The 12,105-nt window shown below is 50.7% G+C and overlaps 1 protein-coding gene across 4 annotated transcripts in view; it reads right to left on the reverse strand.

Annotated features, from left to right (window-relative positions):
- The window catches only part of CEP290 (centrosomal protein 290), a 3,224,991-nt gene that overhangs the window by 2,847,081 nt on the left and 365,805 nt on the right, over positions 1-12,105 (reverse strand). The gene's annotated exons all lie outside the window — the stretch shown is intronic.

Consider the following 12,105-nt stretch of genomic DNA (forward strand, 5'->3'; position numbering starts at 1 on the left):
CCGCTGTCTATCCCTAATTGAATCCATGAATACGCTTTCTTTGCGTGCGTTCGTGCATTGCGATTGACTCCAACCTCCCTCGTAACAGCCACATTTTTGCTGCTTGTTCCCCATTCCACGGGTTACGCCCCCTTTTTAGGAGGCTGCGCAGACACATACAGCCCTTTGCTTGTCTTCTCACGCAAGGCATAGGTACTGTTGCATTTACGTGTCGGACCGGCACGGATTCCTCGAAAGTCCCAGGTAAGCCCCGCGCATTGTGTTCCATGAATCAGCGAACAAGCGCTTCTGCGTGATTTCGCACGCAAATCACCGGTTTTCTGCTCAATATATTCCATGAATCGGGCCCCAAGACTCTGAGGACCTCCATTTACCACCCACAAACCGACTGATTGTGGGCATGTTTCAATAAGACTCTTACCCTGGGCCCTTTTTGCCATCCGAAAGACATCACAATCCTCCGCTGTTTGAATTGCTGTATGGTAGAGAACCATGGGATGTCCTTGACATGTTAAGGGTGACCTGGGAGGGGAGAGAGAGAGAGGAAGAACTTCTACCCATCTCACAGACTGCTGAGGAATCCTGCAGCATCATCACTGATCCACAGCCTAAGATCTCCTCTCGTGAGGCCAGGGGACGGCAGCCGCATCCTGATCCTGACCCTGGGGGTGGTATTATGGGGGAGGATCACATGGGAGGAGATGTCTGTCGGGGAAATGTGGTTACTCTATCATGGAAAATGTGGTATTCTTCCTTTATAAATGATGAAGACCTTATAATTCCTAAATCCCTGACGGCAGCATTCTGCCACCTTTCAAACCCTCCAGGTACATAACTAAAAACCTTTCTTAAGAACCATTCTGGACTAAATGCCATTCATACCTCATATGTACATAACACACTAATCACATCTCCAATCCCTGATGAATTTGTACTAGGCAAAAATCTCAAACAAATCTCATTAGTAGTCCTGTTAATCCTATGGACTCCAACTCCCATATTGCCTCAAGTACTGAGAAAGGGAGAATGAGTTAATGGGGATTGAAAGAAACCCTAAGCAAGACATGCAGACTAGTTGTTGCAAGGTGTATCATGGGACAGGAGAGATGAGACGTGGCTTGGGCGAAGCGAGAGGAAGAACCGCTAGTGAAGGCAGATGCAAGGGAGCAGACTGTGTTGAAGGGGGCAGGTGTTCCCATGCTGCCGCTTATCAGCAATTTGCACCGGAGTGGTGAGAGATCCATGGGGACGTGGCAGGTTCCAAGGAAAAGCCGTTAGTGGATCGGCAGCAGAGGAGAAGACGAAAAGCAGCCACTTTACCGTCGAGTGCATACGAGAACACAGGAAGAGCTGAAAGCGGGTCTGCCAAGCAGGGGATGCCATTTCCACTTTGAGTCTGCTGCAGCTACGTTCCGGATTTTGGAAATGCCATGAGACACCGGTGAGTTGGCCCAGAAATAGTGGGAACCCTGGGACGTACCGACAAGCACACTAACAATTGAAAGTGCATTTATAATACCAACCAAGTAAATTTGCACAGTTCCCCATGCCTGAAATTTCAATATGGGGAAAACTGGAGAAAAAGGATAAGCAGTTGAATGTAAATGAAGAAGCTGAAAGACACGATTTGCCAAGCCTCCATATATGAGAAGTTTATATGGGGATAGTTGGAGCAAACATTGCCATAAGCAATAAGTACTGGTGAAGAAGTTAAACAGAACAAGTCTTCATATGTGAGAGGTCCATATGGGGAAGCTTGGGACAAGTGAAATCCAAAGTCAATGAAGTATAAACAGTACAGGAGTACAACTGTGCTATACTAGGAAATAAAGATAACATTGAAAGAAGACCTGATAAATGTAATATAGATCAGGCAGTGAGGCTTGTGTGGAGAAGCTACCTGGCAGGAAAGTACACCAGGGGGTCTATAGAACCCAGAAGGGGATAGCTCACAGGAGAGTATACCAGTGGATCTGAGGAAACTATTGACAAATTCCTTGTCAGGGAGTATGCCGGGAAGTCAGCCTTGAAACAGTTGGGTAAAAGAGACAGTTTGCCATCCTAGCAGCAGGGGTGTAAAAGAGACACTTTGCCATCTGTGAAGCAGTTGTATAAAACACTTTACCATCCTTGAATTAACAGCTGTGTAAAAGAAACATCTTTCCTAGCCTTGAGAAACTGTTACCTGGAAGAGACATTCTTGCCATCCTTACAGAAACATTATTTGGGAAGAGACATGTAAACCATCCTTCCTGAAATAATCCAGGGGAAAATAACTACCCTCTGGATCCAAGGACTTCTCTTTTGGATAAACCATTTTTGTTGGATTTATTTGTTACACTTTTCAACCTTTTTGTTAAATATAAGTCAGAGACACTTTATCCTTACACTTCTCAGTTGTTCATTTTTACTGTGAAGGTCAGTTTATATAATGCTGATGAGAAGACACAGACTGATCTTTAGTTTTAGTTTCCTAGGCAGAGAAAATCTCTAGGATAGGGACAGAGAAGCATTTATCCAACCCTTTTTGAATCAAGATGTCGATGTTGAAAACACTACCACTTTGTGTCCATCTCTCATTTCTGACCCCTCACACTGCCCAAAGGCTAAAAGAACCCATGTCCAGTCTGAGAGCAATAGTTCAAACCAACCTAACTAAAGCTCAAGAAAATCAAGACTTCCCACGATAAAAGGGCTTTACTTAGGTATTTTTCCATTGGGCAGAAAGTTCATGTTCTCCTACCAACATCCGAAAACAAAATGGTGTCCAAATGGCATGGACCTTATGAGGTATCGAACTAACTGGCCCCTAAAATTACAGAGTATCCCAACCAGACAGGCGAAAAAAGACCCACATTTATCATATAAACGTCCTTCAGAAATGTAGAGAAGATCCTGTAGACAATACAGCTATGGTACAGACTAGCCTCCTGGTAGAAGAGTCAGACAGGGATACTTTGGTTCCTTCCCATTTAACACCAACCCAAAAGCAAGATCTACAAGACTTCATAGAACTTTCGCCGGAACGCCGTGGTAGCTGCGATCGCTCTGGTGGAATGGGCTCTCGGACGGCCAGGCAGCGGTCGGTTTGCCAACCCATGACAGTACATGATACAGCCAGAGAGCCATCTGGAAATGGAGGCCTTTGAGAGAGCCTTCCCCTGATTGACAGGTCCAAAGTTCACAAAAAGTTGTGACGTCTTCCGAAAACACTTCGTGCGGTCCACGTAAAACTTCAGCACTCTAGCCACATCCAGCGAGTGCAAAGTCCTTTCGGCCGGCGACGAAGGCGACGGGAAGAAAACAGGCAACACCAAGGGTTCGTTGAGGTGGAAGTCCGACGGCACCTTGGGCATGAAGGAGGGGTGCGTCCTGAGCACTACCCTCGTGTCGTGAAAAGTCAAGTACGGGGGCTTGCAGGAAAGGGCCTGGATCTCTCCCACTCTTCGTGCGGAGGTGATGGCCACAAGAAACGCTGTTTTCCACGACAAGAACTTCAACGGAGCCGAGTGCAGAGGCTCGAATGGAGGTCTCATGAGCTTGGTCAGCACCACGTTGAGCTCCCACGCTGGGGCCGGAGCCTTCACCGGCGGGAACGATCTGAACAGTCCCTTCATGAATTCTTTCACCAGACGATGAGACCACAAAGACGTCCGCCCCGTGGTCCTGGTGTATCGGGAGATCGCAGCAAGATGAATCTTGATGGACGCATGCGCCGGTCCAGCCTTGGCCAGCGTAAGAAGGTACAGCAGTATCTGGGGGGCCGTAATCCGTAGAGGGTTAATCTTCTGTGCGTGGCACCAGACAGAGAACCTCTTCCATTTGTGTCCATAGCATTTAAGAGTTGAGGACGCCCTGGCCTTTGCAAGAACCTCTCTGCAGTCGGCCGGTATGTCATAGCCTCCAAACGCTAACGCTGCAGGAGCCAGGCCTGCAAGTTCAGCGACTTCAGGTCGTGATGGAGGATGGCACCTCCTTCCCTGGAGAGAAGATCCGCGTCCACTGGCAGCTTGATTGACGGGGACGCTGACAAGTCCAGAAGGTCCGGGAACCATATCTGCCTCGGCCACGCAGATGCGACGAGGATCATCCTGCACCGTGCCTCTTGAGCTGGTTGATGAGCCGGATCAGCAATGGCAATGGAGGGAACGCGTATAGAAACAGGCCCTCCCAGGGGAACGAGAAAGCATCGCCCATGCTCCTCGGCTGGGGAAACCTGCTGGCGAACCTCCGGCACTTGGAGTTCGTCGCCGTAGCGAACAGATCGATCTGGGGTGTGCCCCACAGTCGGAAGAGGCGGTCCACTAGATCCCGTCGTAGTTCCCACTCGTGGCACGAGCGCAGCTCTCTGCTGAGCGAGTCGGCGATGGTGTTTTTTATCCCTGCCAGATGAAACGGCACCAGAAACATCCCTTGGGCGACGGCCCAATGCCACAGATCCTGCGCCTCCCTAGACAGGGCTGGGGATCTGGTACCGCCCTGCTTCCTGATGTAGAACCTGGTGGTGGTGTTGTCGGTGAAGATCCTCACCACCTTGCCCTTGAGGGACGGAAGAAAGGACCTGAGGGCCCAAAACACTGCACGGAGCTCCAGGACGTTGATATGGAGGGACTTCTCCGTCGGAAGCCAAAGGCCTCTCTCGCGTGCAGATTTTCGGTGTGCGCTCCCCACCCTTCCAGGGAGGCATCCGTGGTCACTGTCTCCTGGTGGCCGGGGGTCTGGAAGTCCATGCTCGCCGTCAGATGCGCGCGGGTGCCCCACCACCGGATCGCTCGTCGGAAATTCTCGTCGAGTGTGATCCTCTCCTCGAAGCTGCCCGTCGTCTGGATCCAGCGTGCGTCCAAGAACTCCTGCAACGGGCGCATCCGGAGCCTGCACAGGCGGATGAGATAAATGCAAGAAGACATCATTCCGAGGGGGGACTTGATGGACCTCACCCTGGCCGCGTCCGCAACCAGCATCCGCTGCACCTTGCCCAAGATGGCCCTCGTCCTTTCCTCCGACGGAGACGCCAGAAGCGACACTGTGTCGAGCTTCGCTCCCAGAAACAGTGCGTCTTGCGCGGGCACCAGGTGGGATTTGGCGTAGTTTATGGAGAATCCCAGGTCCGTGAGCAGTTGGATGGTCCTTGCCGTGTGCTCCACGGCGAGCTCCCTCGTCTTTGCTCGGATGAGCCAGTCGTCCAGGTAGGGGTAGACGTGGATCCCCTCTCGGCGCAGCTGCGCCACCACCGGTACGAGGCACTTGGTGAACACCCTGGTTGCCGACCTCAATCCGAAGGGAAGGGCTCTGAACTGGTAGTGACTCCCTTGGACCACGAACCTGAGAAACTTTCGGTGTCCCTTTAGGATGGGAATATGGAAGTAGGCATCCTCCAAATCCAACGACGACAGGAACTTGACCTCCTCCAGTTGACCCAGGACGTGTTGGAGGGTGACCATCCGGAACTTCTGTGCCTTGATGAATTTGTTCAGTCGTCGTAGGTCCAAGATGGGACGCCATCCTCCCGTCTTCGTCTTCACGAGGAAGTATCTTGAGTAGACTCCGGAGCCCCGAAGCCTCTTTGGGACGAGCTTGATGGCGCCCTTCTTGAGCATCGCCTTTACCTCCAAGATAAGTTGAGGGACGTGATGTTCTTTCCTGGCCAAAGGGGGGATGCGCGGGCACCTCTTTAGAAGCTCGAGCGCGTGACCCTGAGCTAGGGCGTCCAGCACCCAACGGTCGGTGGAGATGGACTCCCACACGCTGACGAAGCTCGCCAGCCGGCCTCCCACTGGGGTGCTTCGGTGGGGGCTCGCCCCCACGGCCGGTTGAGTCCTGCTTCGACGAGGCTTTGCCGCCTTGTCCTCCTTGGCGACGACGGCGGGGTCCGCCTGACTTGCCTCGTCCCCTGTAAGCTTCCTGTGACGACGAACGGGCCGCTTGATGGTAGGTGGAAAATCTGCCGCTGGAACCTTTGGAGGCACCCTGTTTGCCTCTGCCACTCCGAAAGGGCGGCCGCCGTTGCTGGAGAACCCCAAGAGCCCGGGCCGTCTCCGTGTCTGCCTTGATGGCTTGAAGGGAATCGTCCACTGTTTTCCCAAACAGGTTGTTTCCGTCGAACGGCATGTCCAAGACTCTGGTCTGCACGTCTTGACGGAAGTCAGTAGCCTTGAGCCATCCACGCCGCCTAAGGCACACGCCGTTGCCCAACTGGCGAAATCCAGTGTCAGCGATGTCCGTCGCAATCGTAATGGCGTGGTCCGACGCCACCTCTCCTTCCTGCAAGATCTCTTGGGCTTCCGCCCTCTTGTCGTCTGGTAGGAAGTCCAGCAGGGGGGCCAGTTTGTACCACAACTCCCTGTCGTAGCGGGCTACGAAAGCCAAGGCGTTGGCCGCCTTAATCGTCGTCGCTGCTGACGAGATGACTCTGCGTCGCATCGTGTCTAATTTCTTTCCCTCGCCGTCCGGCGGGGAGGTTGACGTAGAGGCCGTGCCCCCTCCCCCCCCGCTTTCTTCCTGGCCGCCGCGGAGACGACCGAGTCCGGGGTTGGCTGTGCCCGAAGGCACAAGGGGGCCGCGTCCGGGACCCGGTACTTCTTCTCATACCGATCCCTTCTAGCCGGCGTCGTGGATGGGTTCTTGAGGAGAGCGAGGCCCTCATCCCAAATATCGTCTAGTAGAGGTACAGCGAGGACTGTCTTCCTCTTGGTCTCGCGCCGTTGATAAAGGAAACCTTCCTTCTTCTCTTCCGGGCAGAGCTGGAAAAGCTCAGATGCCCTGGCAATCATGGAGTGAAACGATCCAATTTCGTCGGGCGGGGAAGCCCGGGTGGGAGGTGACGACGGGAGATCCTCGTCGTCTGTACCCGTCGCGGCCGTGTCAGTCCCCGTATCATCCCAACGTGTCGTGGACGGGGAGGAGGGCTGAACACGGCGCGATGGCTGAAAAGGAGGTGGAGGATGAATCCTTCTTCTCTTAGGGGGAGGGCTCCCAGAAGGGCCTGGCTCCGGGTCCCCCGTTGGGAGCGGTTCCTCCGTTGGTGGTAACGGCAGTCTCATCCTTATCTCCGAGCATAAGGACTGTATAGCCAACAAAATGGCCGCCGAGTTGTCTTGCGGCACTGGTTGAGGGAGATCCGACGCGAGATCAGGAGCCCCGTCGGCATCCTCGACGCCCTCGTCGTCTTCCACGTCGGGGTCCCTCCCGACCGGATGGCCTTCTTCCACGCCAGAGCCGTGGCCTAAGACTTCGATCAGCACCTCCTGAGAGGTTGAGGCCGAGTCCATGACGACCTCCTGCCCCCCCCTTTTTCTTCTCCGTCGGAGGTTTCACGGGGGTCCTGTCGATGGGCTTGAAAGAGGACTCCCTCCGCGGTGGCAGGGAGATCCTGGGCCCCGGGGTCGCCACCACTGGTGTAGCCTCCACAGGCTGAGCCAGGGCCGTCGCGACTGTCTCGATAGAGGCCTTGGCCGGATGGATCAAGGCTTTCACCACCTTAGGTGCGCTCACCGCCTTCTCCTTGGGGGGAGGGTCACCACCTCGCTCCCCCTCCGATGGGGCCTTAGGGCACGACCAGGGTCTCTCCAGGAGTTTTGCCGGGTGCTCGGCCTTCCTCTTACCCGAGCCAGAGCGTTGGCTCGTGGTTGACGGCATCGGGGAGGATGCGCCCTGCCTGGCGCCCGTAGAGCCCGACCGTTGGGCGCTCCCAGTGCCAGCGGACTCGCGGTGCTTGGCCTTCTGTTGGACCCCCGTCGCCGGGGCGCCCTCAAAGGTCTTAGAAGACCGCTCGGACTTCTTCTTCTTCTCGCCTGACGGGCTCTTTCCTTCCAGCCAGTTGGCGAGACGTTGATGGCGGTCCTTCATGGTCCGCTCCGACATATTGCCGCAAAACGCACAGTCCTTCTCCACGTGCGTCTTGTCCTCATGTAGCCAGTAAAGGCAAAGGGAGTGTTTGTCCTCCTTGAAGACATTCTGAAGCTGGCATCCAGGGCAGACCCTGAACAGCTTTCCGGGCGTCGAGCTTCCCTTCTCCTGGGCCATGTCCGAGATGGGCCTGAGAAACTTCTGGAGTCCTCCAAAAGCGTGGCTCGACGAAATCTTCACCCTTGAGGGGCGTAGACGAATCCGACACGGGTCCCCGTTGATCGGATGAAGAGACGGTGGAGCTTGAGGCTCTTTTGACCGAAAAAAGAGAAATTTTTCTGAGAAAAAACGTGAAAAAAAAGCACTAACGCTCGAGAGCAATAGCACGAGGATCCCAACACTTAAACGTGCGGTAAAAATCTGAAGATGGCTGCCAGAGGCGGGGCTTAGGTAGAGGGCAGTCATTGGCTGTGATCAGTATGACGCAGTATGACGCAGTGATTGGTTACTACTACGAAAGACATATCAGAAACGAAACTGATACTGATTTTTTCCTTACCGAGGATTCCCAGCCTGACGACGGGGAATATTCATGAGCACGTGAATCCATGCCAGACCCCATGCTGGAGAAACCTAATCACTCTGTTGCATGCCGAATTAGCCTCCAACTGTTTGTTGTATACAGGATAGTGTATGGCATTTCCCACATCAAACACAAAGTCCAACATTACATGATCACTCTCCTTATTTTGTATCACATTCAATTTTAAGCATTTGTCGAACAAATTCCTTGACACAAAGACGTAGTCAATTGTTGAAAAGGCCATCCCTCTCCTCCACGTGGGAACACCCAAGGCCTCTCCCTTCACATTATCGCTCAGCATGAACATATTCCAATCCCTCATAAAAAAAATCCAACTATAACCATTTTTGGTGATGTCCTTTACCCTATGAGGAAGCTCATATGAGAGGATACACGGAGCATTAAAATACCACAGTATCAGAAGTTCATCTGATGGATATTTCGACACAATTGACACTAAGAGTTCTGATAACCTTTGCAAAAAAACTGGTAGTTCACTAATCCACAGGTTCCAATACACTACTATCGCCACCCAGTGTACATTAGTTTTTTTATCTCTAATCTGCATTCTCACTGTTAATAAGACTTGGATTTAATTAGATATCAGAGAGCAATCACAAACAACAGTTTTCCTACAAGCCACCAGCAGACCGCCACTAGGGCGGCCTTGACACCTACTAGTGGCACATTGCTCAAAAGAAGAGAATCCATTGGTTAAGCAGGTTTCTTGAAATATTATTAGATCAAAGTTATGAAAAATAACCAGCCCTTGGGAGTCCTTGGAGAAAGTTAAATCCTCTCGTGTTCCATGAGACATATCTTATTTCTCGTTTGGCTACAGCTTCTGGTCTGGTATATACATTTTCTGAATTACTTAGTCTATAATTTCAGGCACTATTTCCCAGATGTTCGATGCCCCACCGCAATTGGCAGTTCCAGCAGTCAGCTTTTGTTGTGGGAATTTTCCGAGTCTTTGATTGCATTCTGTACCATCTTATTTGGCATAGTTCTAGATATACTGAGGCCTCTCTTTTGCCATTCTTTGCTGGAATCCATCATCACCTCCACGGCAATCTTGATTTAATTTGCAATTTGGCAAGTGAAGTCTTTGGAAACTCCGGGAAGCTAACACGATCAATGTCTCCAGAGGACAGGTACTTAATGAGATTCCTATATTTCATTTAATTTAGAATGGCAGGGCGATTTAAGGGATTACCTAGCATACTGATGTCCCTATTGCTGAAGAACATGTTCATGTTAGACATGTTGTTGGAGATCTCATTATTGATCGGCAACTGGGCCACCGCTGTCGATTGCCGAGGAGGAGAGGAATACTTCTTTGGACCACATATCACCCTTCCATTAGTAATTATAGGGCCTTCACTAGTCACCCTCTCCTCAGTTCCTTGATTTACTTGCAGATCTTCAGTGTCACCAGCATCACTTGAAGTCCCAACTTTTTGTAATAACCGGGCCTCTTTTTTCAAAAATATAGGGTCAATTTTCAAGGTAGGCGGGCTCGGTTTAGAAAGTTGCTTTTTACATAGAAAAATTGTGGCTATTTTCTTCAGCACAACCAGCAAATCAGTTTGACAACTCACCGTTGCTTTTACAATTAACGCAGAGTTTTCCTCTTAGGGTTTCCCCAGATCCCCTTCCATCAGATTACCTTTCCTCAGTGCCTCGACATTTGCCTTTTCAACCTTTTTCAGGTCTCTTTTTTTTCTCCAGATTTCTTAGTTTGTTTACTTGAGGCTTGTTGTACCTTTAACTGCCTTTTCTTCTCCACCACCTTTGGGTTATTCCGTTCTTCCTCCCTTCTCTTTCTCTTTCCATTAATTTTCTTTTTATTTAGAGGAGCCACTACTAGATCTTTATCAACCTTCTGACCACTGACTGGACCTTGCGAACCTTCGTCCTCTGCCAATTGCGCCAGCTACATAAATTCTTCCATGGTGGATGTTGACAAAGGGGTATCCTCCCATAAACCTTCCTCACTCATATTTTCTTTCTCCTTTTGGGGGATAGTCAGTCCCCGATTGAAGGCAATTGGTCAATTTTTTCTGTTATCCTGCTCATATCGTTCCTTAGTTCTATTCCTTGCAGAATCAGGATATCACATTTTCCTGCTTGCTTCTTCTGGAGACATTGTAGTACTTCCTACAATTTTTATTTTGTCCTCATTTGTGGCTGATTTTAAAGCCACCAGGTTGGATTCAACTGACTCCATCTCTTTAGTTAATTCTAACAAGATTCCTGAGTGTTTGTCTACTTCCCTCTTGATATTTTCGAAAACCTTTACCAGGGAGCCCAATATGAAATTCAGGGCCACAATCGGAGGACTCAACTCAGATCCTTGATCACCCATTTGTCCTGTTTCTTTGCCCAAATAACCACTCTTTCTTGACTCCAAAGGAGGAGGCGAGTTAGTGTCCCCTTGTCGGGGGGACCAAACCCCTGGTACCTGATTGAGTTCAAAAGATAGGTCTATTTGAGGCGCCTGACCGCCCACTCCCTCCCTTCCAGAGTGATGTACTGTACTTATCACTGACTGTTCAACGATTTCTAGGCTTCGCTGCAACTCTACCAGATTTTCTTCTAAAGGCACCTCCTTCAAGACCTTTGTAGCTGTTGCAGGTTCAATGTGAAAATAATTTTTGATGGTGTTTTTCATTGTATTTGCTGTGAGAGTATACATCCAATTTAACATTCACTGTGCTTTTTCAAGCGAGTTCCTTGGTGTAGAGTGAGATCTTTAAATAGCTATTTTCATCTTGGATGGACTTACTCCAGAACTCGTCGGTATTAAACCGTCCATGGGGAATAACTTATAGGAGGGAGAAAACAGACTCGTCCTGTACTACCAGAGCTGAAGGGTGTTTCCTCTCGCCCAACCATTATACCTGGGCCCACTGAAGTCTGAGATGCGCCACAAAGACCCTGTCTGTCCCCCAATAATCCACTAGGTAGATTGTATGCTTTTGTCATGTTCCCCTCCTTTCATAGCCCTGTATAAAATTTAAGGGGCACAGCGCACTGTAATTAGATAATATCCACCCAAAGCACCGATCCAAGTCAATGGACACGCCACAGTCCTCGGACGGTGTAAGGATTTTAGAAAAGCAGGTGGATATAAACAACTCGCCCTAGCTGTCTAGCTTGAGCAGCCTCCCAGCCTCCCTACTGAATGCCGCCAAACTCAGACCGCTGTTAACGCACTTCTGCCCCAGTTGAGCTAAATCCCAGATCAAAGGTCCCGCCAAGAAAAAGGAAGTGGGGCCCCACAGTCTCTGGTAAATTGTGCCCGCAAAAAGCAAAAGCTAGCAAACTTGTCCTTCTGTAGCACTAATAGGCAGTATCATTAACCGGATTCAGACCCGGATTCATAACAGTGTTTAACAGTATCTGTAACAGTATCTGTATCTATCTGTATCCAATACTCAGTATAATATAGTGAGTTATACAATCACACAAAAGGAACAATAGTGTCAAGGTGAGGCAGGGCAAGCAGCCCCCGAGAGGTCCTACCAGTAGCACCTATTGAAAAACCGAGCGCAGGGGATGGGTATGGATTTGCACGGGAGCAAGCTCCTTCTCTCCTTCCGCTCACATTCGGTCAAAACTCAGCTCTCAGCACTGCACTCGGCTCGACTCAGCACCAGCTCGGTACCAGCTCC

The sequence above is a fragment of the Ambystoma mexicanum genome, chromosome 12 (assembly GCF_040938575.1).
Source record: "Ambystoma mexicanum isolate Mex_15411 chromosome 12, UKY_AmexF1_1, whole genome shotgun sequence".
In the NCBI taxonomy this organism is placed as follows: domain Eukaryota; kingdom Metazoa; phylum Chordata; class Amphibia; order Caudata; family Ambystomatidae; genus Ambystoma; species Ambystoma mexicanum.